This window comes from Paramormyrops kingsleyae, chromosome 24, assembly GCF_048594095.1.
Source record: "Paramormyrops kingsleyae isolate MSU_618 chromosome 24, PKINGS_0.4, whole genome shotgun sequence".
Lineage (NCBI taxonomy): Eukaryota > Metazoa > Chordata > Actinopteri > Osteoglossiformes > Mormyridae > Paramormyrops > Paramormyrops kingsleyae.
Genome location: NC_132820.1, coordinates 13,708,926 through 13,725,689, shown reverse-complemented (window position 1 = coordinate 13,725,689; position 16,764 = coordinate 13,708,926). Strand labels below are relative to the sequence as shown.

At 39.5% G+C, this 16,764-nt stretch overlaps 3 long non-coding RNA genes across 9 annotated transcripts in view; 1 reads left to right on the top strand and 2 right to left on the bottom strand.

The window, feature by feature from the left end:
- Positions 1-16,764, top strand: part of LOC140582410 (uncharacterized) — a 36,376-nt gene that overhangs the window by 10,593 nt on the left and 9,019 nt on the right. For 6 of the 7 annotated variants that reach the window (XR_011985376.1, XR_011985373.1, XR_011985375.1 and 3 more), the window contains 3 exons: positions 2,201-2,249; positions 12,851-12,938; positions 15,054-15,102. This is a non-coding gene — a long non-coding RNA (uncharacterized lncRNA). The remainder of the gene's footprint in view (positions 1-2,200; positions 2,250-12,850; positions 12,939-15,053; positions 15,103-16,764) is intronic. The other variant, XR_011985377.1, reaches the window with a different exon arrangement.
- Positions 6,092-6,527, bottom strand: LOC140582402 (uncharacterized). The gene is made up of 2 exons (XR_011985358.1): positions 6,419-6,527; positions 6,092-6,296 (listed from the first exon to the last, which is right to left on the bottom strand). It is a non-coding gene; the product is annotated as an uncharacterized lncRNA (long non-coding RNA).
- On the bottom strand, positions 12,931-14,095 carry LOC140582408 (uncharacterized). Its single transcript, XR_011985369.1, has 2 exons — positions 13,792-14,095; positions 12,931-13,700 (listed from the first exon to the last, which is right to left on the bottom strand). It is a non-coding gene; the product is annotated as an uncharacterized lncRNA (long non-coding RNA).

The following is a 16,764-nucleotide window of genomic DNA, read 5'->3' as shown; positions in this document are numbered from 1 at the left end:
TCCTATCTTATCTTATCCTATCTTAACTTAGCATATCTTATCCTATTTTATCTTAGCCGTTCCTATCTTATCCTATCCTAACTTAGCATATCTTATCCTATTTTATCTTAGCTGTTCCTATCTTATCCTATCCTATCTTAACTTAGCATATCTTATTCTATTTTATCTTAGCCGTTCCGATCTTATCTTATCCTATCTTAACTTAGCATATCTTATTCTATTTTATCTTAGCCGTTCCTATCTTATCTTATCCTATCTTAACTTAGCATATTTTATCCTATTTTATCTTAGCCGTTCCTATCTTATCTTATCATATCATAACTTAGCATATTTTATCCTATTTTATTTTATTCTATCTTAACTTAGCATATTTTATCCTATTTTATCTTAGCCGTTCCTATCTTATCCTATCCTATCTTAACTTAGCATATTTTATCCTATCTTATCTTATTCTATCTTATATCTACATTAACAATTAAACAGTACTTCTATTATCCCTCCTACCCCGGCCATAGCCCACAAGTCCATCAGCAATAAAGTCTCTATTATCATCCCTCCTACCCCGGCCATAACCCACAAGTCCATCAGCAATGTCTCTGTCAGTCTTCCGTCTCCGGCCATAACCCATGAGTCCATGTATCCTGTCTAAGAGTTGCTGGTCCGCGGATCGCTGACGCTGCCCCTGGCCCCTCTCTGGTCGCTGGGCGCAGGAGCTGTTGCTGTCCGTGCCGTGGAGGTACTTTAACTGGGGCCTCTTCTTAGTGGCTCCTGCTTGCTCCTGTGGGGGTGGCCTGTCCCTCCCGCTCCATCGGCAAACCCTCTGACCACGGACAGCCTTATCAGTATTCTGTTTTAAGACAAGGAAAGATTATTGATATAGAACATTTTATGCTCTAATTATGTTCTAATAAGGTCTCTTAATTAAGCCAGGGCTTTACCTTCGGCATGTCACACACTCTCCGTGTCGAAGCAGGCTTGTCCGTCTCATCCATCTTCATCACGTCTTTTTCTTTCTTCTTCTCTCTGTTGATCTTTTCCTGAATTTTTTCTGAAAAAGATTCACAGTCATTCGCTGTTATTTTAACTTTAATTTTAATTTTAATAATAATCTTAACTACTTTCATATCTTTGCTCTCCATTTTATGAATGCTTAAAGTCTCCAAAATACAACCGCTGCTTAAGAATCTCGAAAGAAGTTTGAGAAGATAAGTGCATGTGATTCAAAAGTAATCAAGCTGTTGTCACGGGCGTCCATTCGTACCATAACAGACAATGCGATCCTGTGCAGCTCATCGGCGACTTTCGGCCGCGTTCGGCTCGGACTGACCGGTCGTAGGTCCGATTCGGCCGTAAGCAGGTTGCCAACTCTGACACATCTGGCGCGAGACTCGGGCTTTCAGACTCAAACGCGCACAGCAAGAAATCTTATGGCGAATCTCTTAATCCATTTTAAACCTAAAATTGGCTACCTCAAAAGCGTTGGGGCAGTTTGCAAACCCTCCAGACTACAAGGTAATAAAACTGTTATATACTTGTAAATACGTGTGTAGACTTGTCTCGAATTGAAAATCTCACGCCAACCAGCTGACCAAAGTTGGCAACCCTGCGTAAGTCGGCCCTTTATTTTATATGCAAAAATTATCATATGCAGGGGGCATATAACTGGTATGAAAGTACTCATACAGTACTCACTCACGCGTATTTATTCTATGTGCATTCGCACTGTTACGACAAGAAATCACTGTACATGTGAAAGAAGTACAAATTATCCACATAAATGTTAAGATGCACGGCAATTTTTCTCATAACAGCATGAATGCACATACAATAAATACGCATTTCAATGACAGGACTGGGGAAACATACTTTGACGCGGACTTAAATACATAGGACTAATGAAAACAACTGCAAACAGCTAATGACATCGGCATTCCACACTAGTTTAACGAGGGGGCGTGGCACACGGGAGGAGCGGACGAGCGGGGCGTGACAATTGTAAGAGACCACCTTGAATTGAACACTTGTGATATAAAGTATTGAAGTGTTTTCTCCCCATCCCCTCCCTTTTATCAGTATGCACTCTGCATGGCCTTGGTATGTCTTGAGTATTACAAGATGCACCATGAACTGTTTATATTATATGCCTATATTATATCTTTATTTAGGCCATAATATGTGCTCTTGATGTGTTGTTTTCCAGTGAGCTGGAGGGATTTGACAAAAACATACTTTTGGAAATGCGTGAGGAAGTAAGTTCTTTTCTTTTTGAAAAGTAGGGTATTTGTAAGATTTGCGACACAACAGAGAAATTAATTATGTTTCACTCCTCGGGGTCAAGACTCTGGTCTCCAACTCACCGCTCTCTGTTACATCGCCATTTTGTCCGATAGTATTATTGGATTTTTCTATGCTATATTTTTTTATATGTAGATATTGTGTGCTGTATAAATAATTATAAATAATACTTTCTCTTCCTTGTGATGTGTGTTTGTGCTTAATCGTATTAAATAGGAGTAAAAGCAACCGCAGTTTCCTCAGTAATGTATTTCATGAACTGATATATAAACCCATATATGCATTCAAGTCTCTGTCATGGTTTGTACATAATATTTGCAACAACAATTACAAAAATTTAGCAGAATATGTACTACAAGCCTCTCCAGTTGTAGCCACATCCAAATTCATATATGATATATTTGTATATGTGTGTCTCAAAGGTACCAACATTCCTACAAAATCACGAGTTACATAATATATCCAAATATAGGGTATTTCAGTATGAGTCCTGATGCATTATGCATACTGCTGTACTTGCCCTAAACACGGTGAGTTTATATTAGTCACAGAAACATCTTAGCCAGTCATTACTGTGTTGTTGTCACATGTTGAACTCGGCAATTGAAACCCCTTGTTTTTGGTCTGTGAGGGTGTAAAATGTCTCTCCTTTGTTACCTACAGTGAGACTTTGGTTAACAGAAATATACATGAATTATATTTATTTAAAAGGAAGACATTTTTATCCAAATCCACATTAATATGGTAGGGAAAAAACATTATGGTCATATAGTTGTAATGAACTTGTGATGAATGCTGCAAGGCTGTATTTCTGCTCACCACCTACAGGTGCATGACTGATTATACATTACATTATAAGAGGTATGAATAAATAAAGCACATGAACACCGTAATCTCAACCGATCAACATTAAACCTTCCTTAATGATACTACGGTATTTAATACTCAAACATTAATTGGCAGGGGGTGTAGTGTTCCTGTATATGCAACATAGCAAACAGGAACTGTAAAGGTTATTTTAAATTTTGCACAGTATAAATTAAAACATAGCAGATGGGCGCCCCATCCTGGGTTGTCCCCCGCCTTGCTCCCATAGTGTCTGGGATTGGCTCCGGACCCCCTACCACCCTTAATAGAATAAGCGGTTGCAGAAAATGGATGGATGGACTTTAAATATTATGTTACCTTAGGAACAGCAGTATGTCAGGTTGTCTACAGAGCCCATGTGGAAATCTCTGCCTGTCTTCTTCAAATTGACTGGCAGAGTGCCCCTAGATGCCTTGATACTGTGTGATCCTTTAAATTAGGACGCATGGCAAACATTAACTGAATAAATAGTTCAGCATTTGTACAAACATTTGTATTTTTAAAAATAGAAATAGAAAATAATGATGTTGATTGATTGACAAATGCATAAAAAATTGGAATTTTAAAAAGCACCTGTGAGATATGACAAAAAATATATACGTCTTTGCAGCCCCCAGTTGGTTGGATGAGGGTTAAATGGTTGCCAATCATCTTCCCACAGATGTTGAGTACTCTATGGCCAGATGGATTATTCTGGCATAAATGTCGCCTGAGAGCAGGGTAACTGGGGCTAGTTTGGGGTAGATGTGGTCTGAGAGCGGGGCAATTGGGGTTACTTTTGGGTAGATGTGATATAAGAGTGGGATAATTGTGGTAGATGTGGTCTGAGTGTGGGATAACTGGGGTTAGTTTGGGGTAGATGTGGTCTGCCTGTGTGATAAATGGGGTTAGTCTGGGGTAGATGTGGTCTGAGAATGGGGTAACTGGGGTTAGTTTGGGGTAGGTGTGGTCTGAGAGTGCGGCAATTGGGGTTACTTTTGGGTAGATGTGATCTGAGGGTGGGATAATTGGGGTTAGTCTGGGGTAGATGCGGTCTGTGTGTGTGATGAATGGGGCTAGTCTGGGGTAAATTTGGTCTGAGAGTGGGGCAATTGGGGTTAGTCTGCGGTAGTTGTGGTCTGATAATGGGCTAATTGGAGTGAGTCTGAGATAGATTTGGCCTGAGAGTGGGCTAATTGGAGTGAGTCTGAGGTAGATTTGGCCTGAGAGTATGGTAATTGGGGTTAGTCTGCGGTAGATATGGTCTGAGAATGGAGTAATTGTAGTGAGTCTGGGGTAGATGTGGTTTGAGAATGGGGTAATTGGAGTGAGTCTGGGGTAGATGTGGTCTGAGAATGGGGTAATTGGAGTGAGTCTGGGGTAGATGTGGTTTGAGAATGGGGTAATTGGGGTTTGTTTGAGGATGATGAACCCCCCAGACTCCTGGTTGATATTTGGTTGACGTTGGTTGACGTCTCAAATCATTATTTTGTGCTTCTGATGCTTTGCCCTCTGTAATCAAAGATCTGTATCACGCATCAGCAGTGACTCTACAAAAGTCAGATTGAAGACAGGAGTCTATAATAACCTATAATAACACCTCTGTAGATAGAGACAAGATGTTTCAGACGAGGCTGGAGAAAGTCAGGCAAAATCTTTCACTTTTACCTTTTTATTTAGATAATTCACCCTAAAGCTCTTGACTTGATGGGTTATTCAGATTATTTTCTACGGAATAGTATGAAGTATTGAATTTGGTACATCAGAGTGAACTGGGATACACCCTCGTGTTTAATATACAGGAGTGGCTGTGGTTTGTTAGATTGCATATGTGATGTATGTGTACCTGAAGGCAAGCACAAGTGCAGCTTTCTGATTGGTGCATGCGTGCATATCTCTGATTGGTGGGTTAGACATAAAGTGGATTACACTTCTAAAGGAACATAAATCTTAAAAAGCTCATTGACACAGCTGTGTAAGTGATAAGGTAGGGTTACTGGGTTACTGACACGGGCAGTTTCTGCCGTGTGTGTGCTACGCTTTGCTAAATCTAACATGACAAGTGGAACATTCTGTCTTTCTTTCACTGTTTTCACTCTTCCAATTAACACTCTCTCTCACTCTCTCTCTGTCTGGATCCAAGTCTTCTCTCTAAACCAGAAAACTTACAATCATTTAACCGTAATTCCCTAACTCAACTCCATCTTCTCGTAGTGTTTTGCTGTGTCAGTATGTCATTTACCTTCATCTTCACCTAGTTTACAGTAACACTATGTGACGTTACATTACAGTTTTTAAATCACTTTCAGAAAGGTTCGCTTGATTGATGATTAGCAAAAAGGTATATTTCTGTGCAGATACCAGATAACTGAGATACTAACTCATTCATCTTTTGCCAAAGTGCAACACAAGCTCCTGGAAGAACAATCTCACCCATGCAGACAACAGGAAGTGCAGTAGCAATGCTGGACTGATGATTGTAACTGCCGGTTTCTCTGGCTCAATTTCAATGCTCCATTAAGAAGTTTTCTCTTAATTACTGATTGAATTGAAACATGTTTTTGCTCTGAAGATGGACAGTCGCACAACAAGCAGGTGCAAATGCAAGTCACACGTGTGAGTCCATATTTACACTCTGAGCTAGAGTCTGACACATGGCATTAGAAGGACTGGCCCTGGCACATGCTATACACCATCGCTAACACAAGGGGGCGACCACCACTGTTTACAAAAATCCATCATGTGACGTATTCACCAAGTAATAGAAGACTAGACTACAGGAAACTGCAAAGATTTCCCTCTCTGCCCAAACCCAGAGGTGATCCATCTACTGTATTTCTCCATCATGTTCCCCTAGGAGCAAAACTCATCACAGAACTAGTCCAAATGCACCTAGGTATCTTTCAGAAGAAGATTTCATAACACTTAAATCACCCCTTATTAGACAGAAACACTGTGAATGTTTATTTCTGGAATGTTGAAGTCACTGGTATGGGATGAGCTTTGTCGTGATTGGTTATAACAGGAAGAAGCAGACTCTGATAGGCTCATCACTTCCTGGCTATATCAGAATCATCTAGAAGGCTTTTGGCTGCTGCGTTGCTTCTGTGATGAGTTGATGGACCTTGTCATCGGGTTTTGAGACGTGGGGCCATCTAATGTGATTAAATAAAAAAAAGTGAATTATTTTCTAAACCCACATGATTAACAGGCATTGCTGAATGAGCCTACATGTGATTTCCTGCTTCCATTTAACTAGGTCAGTACTGGGACTCACCACTGACAGGTGTCCATTCTTGGCTTTGGCCACCACCAGTTTGGATCCAGGTGTGAAATCAATGACGGCTTCCTTTCCTCGGCCCACTGAAAACTTTATACTTGGGGGAGGGGGAACATAAGAACATAAGAACATAAGAAATTTACAAACGAGAGGAGGCCATTCGGCCCATCAAGCTCGTTTGGGGAGAACTTAGCTAATATCTCAGAGTTCTTAAAATCTTATCTAGCTCTGATTTAAAGGAACCCATGGTTTTAGCTTCCACTACAATAGCAGGAAGACTATTCCATACTCTGACTACACGCTGTGTAAAGAAGTGCTTCCTCAAATTTGTTTTAAAATGTTCTCCCGCTAATTTCCACTTATGGCCACGAGTTCTAGTATTTAGACTAATATTGAAATAGTCATTTGGCTGAACAGCATCCAGACCCGTTAGAATCTTATAGACCTGAATCATATCCCCCCTTAGTCTCCTTTGCTCAAGGCTGAACAGATTCAGTTCCGCTAACCTCTCCTCGTAAGACATTCCTCTAAGACCAGGAATCATTCTCGTAGCTCTTCGTTGCACCTTTTCTAAGGCAGCAATGTCCTTCTTGAGGTATGGTGACCAAACCTGCACACAGTATTCTAGGTGGGGTCTTACCAAGGAATTATATAAGTGTAACATCACCTCCCTTGACTTAAACTCCACACATCTAGAGATATAACCCAACATTCTGTTCGCCTTTTTTATTGCTTCCCCACATTGGCGAGAGTGGGACATGGAAGCATCAACATACATACCGAGATCTTTCTCGTAATCAGCTACCTTTATTTCAGTGGAACCCATAAAATATCTGTACTGTATATTTCTGCTCCCTGCATGGATTACCTTACATTTATCTGTGTTAAATTTCATCTGCCAAGTATCAGCCCATTCGCTAATTAAATCCAGATCCCGTTGAAGCCTCTCTGCTGCTTGATTAGTATCTGCTACCCCGCCCACCTTAGTGTCGTCTGCAAATTTAACCAGTTTACTGTATGTATTCGTGTCAATATCATTAATGTAAATTAGGAACAATAGTGGTCCTAAAATTGAACCCTGCGGTACCCCACTATAAACGGAGGCCCACTGTGACATAGTGCCTCTAATAACTACTCGCTGCTTCCTATCAGTTAGCCAGTTTTTGATCCAAGCTGCCACAGTTCCTAAAATTCCTGCAGCTTTAAGCTTTAACAAGAGCCGTTTGTGGGGGACAACATCAAAGGCTTTCTGGAAATCTAAGTAAATCACATCATAGGCCTTTTTGTGATCAATTTCACTTGTAGCTTCCTCAAAGAACTCAAGCAGATTCGTTAAGCAGGATCTACCTCTCCTAAATCCATGTTGGCTATCCTTTATAATGTTATTTGCATCTAGGTAATCTACCATTTTCACTTGAATTATAGCTTCCATTATTTTTCCAGTAATGCTAGTTAAACTGATTGGCCTATAGTTTGCTGGATTACTTCTATCCCCTTTTTTGAATATGGGTGTTATATTAGCATGCTTCCAATCTGATGGTACCACACCCGCAGATAACGATTTCTGGAATATTAAAGTCAAAGGTTGGCTAATAATATCCCTCATCTCTTTCAAGACTAAAGGTAAGATGCCATCAGGCCCCTGCGATTTATTTATTTTGAGTTTAGCTAGGCTTAGTATCACATCAACCTCAGTTATACATATATTGGTCATAGACGATGCTGTATTCGTATTAATTGGTGGTAAATTACTTGTGTTCTCTATTGTGAACACCCTTGAAAAATAATCATTAAACTCGTTTACCATATCAATTTCGTTATCAATTATAAGGCCCTTACTATCCTGCAAATTAGTGATTTCAGCTTTTAGTGCTCTCTTAGAGTTAAAATATTGGAAGAAACCTTTACTGTCATGCTTAGCCTCCAATGCAATTTTTCTTTCTACATCCCTCTTTGATAGCCTAATGTCATTTTTTAACTCTGCCTGTAGACTTAGATACTCCTGCTTGATTTTGAAATCATTAGTTATTTTCCAGTTGTGGAACAGAGCCCTTTTCCTCCTGACTTTATTCTTAATTTCCTTAGTAAACCACCTTGGTTGTCGTTTCCTAGATTTAGTTTTGCTGGAAACAGGTATGAAGTCCTCTTGCACTTGCAACAATGTGCTTTTGAAAAATTCCCATGCCTCTTCAACTGTTTTGCTATTTAACTCTGTCCAGTTTACAGTTTCTAATTTCCGTCTCATATCATTAAAGTTAGCCTTCCTAACATTGTATACTTTTAATTTAGACTTTGCTCTTCGGACACTAAAATTAACCTCAAATTTAACCATGTTATGATCACTACCGTACAATGGGTCTAAAACCTCTAATTTTCCAATCCTATCCTGGTTATTACAAAAAACGAGATCAAGAAGGGCTTCTCCCCTGGTAGGAGTATTAACAAACTGAGTAAAAAAACAATCCTGTACTAATTCCACCATCTCAAGTTCATTTACAGAAGAGCCAGAGACTGTGTCCCACTGTATCCCAGGTAAATTAAAATCACCCATAACCACCACATCATTTTTATTACTCATAATCCTGATATCATCATATAATATTCTGCTTTCCTCTACAGCTACATTAGGTGCCCTATAACAAACCCCGACAATTAGGCCATTTGAATCTTTAGCATCAAGTTTGATCCATACAGCTTCTGAATTTTAATTTTTATCAGTGAGTTCCCTTGCCTGCAAGTTTTCTTTTACGTATACTGCAACACCACCTCCCTTCTTGCCTATCCGGTCTCTACGGAACAACGTATAACCATCCATATTATATTCATCACCATCATTGTCACTCATCCATGTTTCAGTTATTCCTATAATGTCGTAATTGTCTGAAGAAATTAAAGCCTCTAAGTCATTAATTTTGTTTCTAATACTCCTAGCATTCAAATACAGACCACTAATGGTAGGCCTTTTACATTGTCTACTTTTAATATTTATTTGGGCTTTCCGTCTCTCCCCAGTAGCGGGAGGGGAGGGGGGAGGCACTGTGTCAGCCTGCATTTTCTACCACAAAAAAAGACTTAATGTGGAAAAAGTAACATGTCTGGAAAATTGATGGAATGAAAACTGGAAAAACGACAAATCCAGTTAATGACCTGCAACCCATCTCTGGAGGGAAACAGTACATCAGCCAATCACAGCGATACACATAGATATTGTAAAGGACACTTTTACAGTCGTAACCTCCTGAGACCCCACCCATTCATTTATGTCCATTGTAGTGGACATTTTGTTTTTGCATCTATCTTTTCACTGATATAAGGAAACATATTTATTCCAGTTGTACACTAAATAGGACATGCTGTGAAATTAAAAATAAATTTAAAAAAATCTATATTGTAAGATGTCATTTCCTCCAAAGACAAATAACCTAAAATTGAAGTAGACTTTTTTCCTTGGGTCTCATGAGGATATATATATAGGGCTTTGCTGTATGTAGTTACATCACATCCTGTTTCTCTGTATCTCTGTGTTTAGCTGCTGGTGATGTAGACATGCTGCTTCCTGCATGACTTCCTGCACACTGTCTTCCTGCATGAATTCCTGCACACTGTCTTCCTGCATGACTGACTGCCCTGAAGCAGCAGAGCTGAAATCCGCCTGTTAATTGCAGTTATTTTAGCCCAGCTTCTGCTTAGAGTGCCTGCCTGTTCAGGTAAAAACAAATAGAGAAATTAGGTTTTTCATTGGCTAAGCAGAATGAGGAAACCTGTGTTCAGTGATGAAAGGAGATATTGTAAATTAGCAGTGGTGGTTATAGGGCAGGGCCACAGTGGCACAGTTTTACAGTAATGTTAACTGAGGCCCTACTTGTAAGGTGAGGAGGACACCTTAGAGCAAGCGGGATGGGGGGGTGCTAGCAATATTTCGAGTAGCGCGAGCGGGCGGGAATCCGATCCACTAGTGTGAGTGGAAGTGAATAGGCGTGTAGGATGCCCATGACGTGACGAATGTTTGGGCAGCTCAAAAACCCGGACGATTTAAAAAACCCGGCCGGACGCAATTTCATGGTCTCAAAAAGAGGACATGTCCAGGGAAAAGAGGACGTCTGGTCACCCTACATGACATGAACATTAGCATTCCGCTAATAAAAGTAATGCTAATTCATGTGCTTCTTTGTAATTTGCATTTGTATCTTAATATTATAATGTTTGGCAGTGATAGAGAGTATGAAAAGACAGGGTCAGTCTCAGGCGGGAATTCAGTTTTTGGCCAAAAGAGTGAGTCTGCCAGCTTTTCAGCCCTAAGTTTGATTAAAAATCATTTACGAACAACAATGACAGAAGAGTGTTTCAGTCATCTTGGGTGCTGAGTATTGAGTCCCGACGGGCAAAAGCATTAGACATAAATGAATTTGTAAGACGATTCAGTTCCTGTCACAAAAACTGACGAATGTTGTTGTAGAAGAGCAAAATGTACAGTAGTCACCCACGTGGAACTTTGTGATTGTGAGAGAGAGTATTTGTGAAAAAGTAAAAAGGTTTTTAAAAAATGAATACAATGCTGGATTTTCTCACATGCTGTGTGTGTTTGTGAGTATTTTGTCTATGTACAGTAAAATGTATGTAAAATTGGTAAGGAGATTTACTGTGTAAGCCTTTTTATTTAAAGTGTTTCAACATGGTGTGACTGGTGAAATGTATAAACCTTACCAAATCCATGGATTGTGTGCAAGGATATAGTACAAAGACTTGGCCCCCCTATGAATATTGTGGCCCCCTGATGGCCCCTTAGACAAAACCTAGATCCGCCACTGTAAATAAGTACCTCTCACTATGTATTCCCCATGTGCTTATGCTTTATGTGGCTCTGCACTGCCATCTCCTGACAGTATAAAGTAATTGCACCCAAGACATGCTTAATTTCCACAGCAATTTGGCATGTTCGTGTTCATTATCACCACATTCACAGTGCCTCCTGCTGACAGGCTTGATCTTAGCACATTGCTATGAGCCTTCAGTCAAACTGAGACAAATCTGTAGTGCAGGAGCAGTAGTAGAAATAGTGGGTGTAACTGCGGGGGTTTCGGCTGCAGCTGGAGCCATAGGAGAGGGGCTAAAAGAGCCAGAGCTGCAGCCAGAGCAGACGGTGTAAGACAGACTGCAAAAAATGCAGCTGAAGTTGTGGCAGAGATAGCAGGAAAAACTGCAAAAGAAACTTGGGAATTCGGGCAGAGACTGACAAAAGCAAAGGAAACACCTTATAAAAAACTGTAGTAGATCAAATGCAAGAAAGCAGCCGCTTCAGTGATAGATGCAAGTACATAGCTGATACATTAATTATATGCAAGGAAAGAGCCGCTTCATTGATGAAGCTGCAGGGCAGGCAGGACTATCTACTGTGACAGGAGTGTGGGCAGCCACACAAAGACTAGTCAGACCTGGAGAATAAGCTCACACACAGCTTCAGCAGCGACTCTGCTAAGATGGGATGACTCTTCCCAGCATGAATGCAATCAACTGTGATCAAATGCTGCACGTGAATCAGGGGGGGTTTAACCGTCATCCTACCCACATATTTTATAAACATGGGCTACTGACTGGGGGCATCAAGAATAATTTACTGTAAGAAGCAATGATAATAGCGAAATAATAATGACAAAACATTTTTTCTCAAAGTATCATTAGTTATGTAATTAATGTTATCTAAAGATGAATGTTACTAATATTATTATTACAATTAATTTGCATATATTGTCAAATGAAAATCTATACTTTTCTTCAATACAACGTGCAGCTTCTATCCCAAGCACAATCCACATTATTACTTAAAAGCTTATTGACCCTCTGATTCTGGTATCACTTACTTTTCAGTAAATTCAAGAAAACATTATGTATGTTGTATTTGTATGATGAAACCAATCCTTGAGCCCAATATAAAATAACTGAAATAAATACACAGTCATTCAAACTTCTGCACTTTTTAATTTTGTTTTGTCTTTCAATAAAACCTGCAACATCAGATCTGGCCAGTTCTGATCTGCTTGCCATTTTGCCTAAAGAACAAATGCTGTTGTTATCAAAAACTATGTTATATAGCTATATTCCAGATTTATTACAGCCAAGCACATCTCGGAGCTTCGAGGAACCTCCGTCTACTTGCATTTCCCTCCTTCCCACTCTTCCCTCAAATACTGTTACATTTGTGCTTTTTCCACACTAACACCCTGTCTTGATCATGAAACTTACTCAGCATTATTTACAGGAACGTCTAACGTCAACATTTGCAGCCATTAATTCATAGGTGGTAGTAACACTGAAATGACCCTTTCTATGTCAAAATAAAGTAACACTGTGCTTTTAATAATTAATTATTATTATTATTTTACTTAACCATTCCTTCCTCCCTTTCCTCTGTCTCTGCTTATTGACGTTTAGGAATGTGCCAAATATAAATCAACGATGCAAAATTTTCAACCCAAGACAGACACAACACTGAAAAGATGACAAAGACACTGTTTAAATAGTAAGTATATGGTTTATTGTAAAGCTCTTATCTCATTTTATCTTAACTTAGCATATCTTATCCTATTTTATCTTAGCTTTTCGTATCTTATCCTATCCTATCTTAACTTAGCATATTTTATCCTATTTTATCTTAGCTGTTCCTATCTTATCTTATCCTATCTTAACTTAGCATATCTTATCCTATTTTATCTTAGCCGTTCCTATCTTATCCTATCCTAACTTAGCATATCTTATCCTATTTTATCTTAGCTGTTCCTATCTTATCTTATCCTAACTTAGCATATTTTATCCTATTTTATCTTAGCCGTTCCTATCTTATCCTATCCTATCTTAACTTAGCATATTTTATCCTATCTTATCTTATTCTATCTTATATCTACATTAACAATTAAACAGTACTTCTATTATCCCTCCTACCCCGGCCATAGCCCACAAGTCCATCAGCAATAAAGTCTCTATTATCATCCCTCCTACCCCGGCCATAACCCACAAGTCCATCAGCAATGTCTCTGTCAGTCTTCCGTCTCCGGCCATAACCCATGAGTCCATGTATCCTGTCTAAGAGTTGCTGGTCCGCGGATCGCTGACGCTGCCCCTGGCCCCTCTCTGGTCGCTGGGCGCAGGAGCTGTTGCTGTCCGTGCCGTGGAGGTACTTTAACTGGGGCCTCTTCTTAGTGGCTCCTGCTTGCTCCTGTGGGGGTGGCCTGTCCCTCCCGCTCCATCGGCAAACCCTCTGACCACGGACAGCCTTATCAGTATTCTGTTTTAAGACAAGGAAAGATTATTGATATAGAACATTTTATGCTCTAATTATGTTCTAATAAGGTCTCTTAATTAAGCCAGGGCTTTACCTTCGGCATGTCACACACTCTCCGTGTCGAAGCAGGCTTGTCCGTCTCATCCATCTTCATCACGTCTTTTTCTTTCTTCTTCTCGCTGTTGATCTTTTCCTGAATTTTTTCTGAAAAAGATTCACAATCCTTCGCTGTTATTTTAACTTTAATTTTAATTTTAATAATAATCTTAACTACTTTCATATCTTTGCTCTCCATTTTATGAATGCTTAAAGTCTCCAAAATACAACCGCTGCTTAAGAATCTCGAAAGAAGTTTGAGAAGATAAGTGCATGTGATTCAAAAGTAATCAAGCTGTTGTCACGGGCGTCCATTCGTACCGTAACAGACAATGCGATCCTGTGCAGCTCATCGGCGACTTTCGGCCGCGTTCGGCTCGGACTGACCGGTCGTAGGTCCGATTCGGCCGTAAGCAGGTTGCCAACTCTGACACATCTGGCGCGAGACTCGGGCTTTCAGACTCAAACGCGCACAGCAAGAAATCTTATGGCGAATCTCTTAATCCATTTTAAACCTAAAATTGGCTACCTCAAAAGCGTTGGGGCAGTTTGCAAACCCTCCAGACTACAAGGTAATAAAACTGTTATATACTTGTAAATACGTGTGTAGACTTGTCTCGAATTGAAAATCTCACGCCAACCAGCTGACCAAAGTTGGCAACCCTGCGTAAGTCGGCCCTTTATTTTATATGCAAAAATTATCATATGCAGGGGGCATATAACTGGTATGAAAGTACTCATACAGTACTCACTCACGCGTATTTATTCTATGTGCATTCGCACTGTTACGACAAGAAATCACTGTACATGTGAAAGAAGTACAAATTATCCACATAAATGTTAAGATGCACGGCAATTTTTCTCATAACAGCATGAATGCACATACAATAAATACGCATTTCAATGACAGGACTGGGGAAACATACTTTGACGCGGACTTAAATACATAGGACTAATGAAAACAACTGCAAACAGCTAATGACATCGGCATTCCACACTAGTTTAACGAGGGGGCGTGGCACACGGGAGGAGCGGACGAGCGGGGCGTGACAATTGTAAGAGACCACCTTGAATTGAACACTTGTGATATAAAGTATTGAAGTGTTTTCCCCCCCTCCCCTCCCTTTTATCAGTATGCACTCTGCATGGCCTTGGTATGTCTTGAGTATTACAAGATGCACCATGAACTGTTTATATTATATGCCTATATTATATCTTTATTTAGGCCATAATATGTGCTCTTGATGTGTTGTTTTCCAGTGAGCTGGAGGGATTTGACAAAAACATACTTTTGGAAATGCGTGAGGAAGTAAGTTCTTTTCTTTTTGAAAAGTAGGGTATTTGTAAGATTTGCGACACAACAGAGAAATTAATTATGTATCACTCCTCGGGGTCAAGACTCTGGTCTCCAACTCACCGCTCTCTGTTACATGACCATTTTGTCCAATAGTATTATTGGATTTTTCTATGCTATATTTTTTTATATGTAGATATTGTGTGCTGTATAAATAATTATAAATAATACTTTCTCTTCCTTGTGATGTGTGTTTGTGCTTAATCGTATTAAATAGGAGTAAAAGCAACCGCAGTTTCCTCAGTAATGTATTTCATGAACTGATATATAAACCCATGTATGCATTCAAGTCTCTGTCATGGTTTGTACATAATATTTGCAACAACAATTACAAAAATTTAGCAGAATATGTACTACAAGCCTCTCCAGTTGTAGCCACATCCAAATTCATATATGATATATTTGTATATGTGTGTCTCAAAGGTACCAACATTCCTACAAAATCACGAGTTACATAATATATCCAAATATAGGGTATTTCAGTATGAGTCCTGATGCATTATGCATACTGCTGTACTTGCCCTAAACACGGTGAGTTTATATTAGTCACAGAAACATCTTAGCCAGTCATTACTGTGTTGTTGTCACATGTTGAACTCGGCAATTAAAACCCCTTGTTTTTGGTCTGTGAGGGTGTAAAATGTCTCTCCTTTGTTACCTACAGTGAGACTTTGGTTAACAGAAATATACATGAATTATATTTATTTAAAAGGAAGACATTTTTATCCAAATCCACATTAATATGGTGGGGAAAAAACATTATGGTCATATAGTTGTAATGAACTTGTGATGAATGCTGCAAGGCTGTATTTCAGCTCACCACCTACAGGTGCATAACTGATTATACATTACATTATAAGAGGTATGAATAAATAAAGCACATGAACACCGTAATCTCAACCGATCAACAGTAAACCTTCCTTAATGATACTACGGTATTTAATACTCAAACATTAATTGGCAGGGGGTGTAGTGTTCCTGTATATGCAACATAGCAAACAGGAACTGTAAAGGTTATTTTAAATTATGCACAGTATAAATTAAAACATAGCAGATGGGCGCCCCATCCTGGGTTGTCCCCCGCCTTGCTCCCATAGTGTCTGGGATTGGCTCCGGACCCCCTACCACCCTTAATAGAATAAGCGGTTGCAGAAAATGGATGGATGGACTTTAAATATTATGTTACCTTAGGAACAGCAGTATGTCAGGTTGTCTACAGAGCCCATGTGGAAATCTCTGCCTGTCTTCTTCAAATTGACTGGCAGAGTGCCCCTAGACGCCTTGATACTGTGTGATCCTTTAAATTAGGACGCATGGCAAACATTAACTGAATAAATAGTTCAACATTTGTACAAACATTTGTATTTTTAAAAATAGAAATAGAAAATAATGATGTTGATTGATTGACAAATGCATAAAAAATTGGAATTTTAAAAAGCACCTGTGAGATATGACAAAAAATATATACGTCTTTGCAGCCCCCAGTTGGTTGGATGAGGGTTAAATGGTTGCCAATCATCTTCCCACAGATGTTGAGTACTCTATGGCCAGATGGATTATTCTGGCATAAATGTCGCCTGAGAGCAGGGTAACTGGGGCTAGTTTGGGGTAGATGTG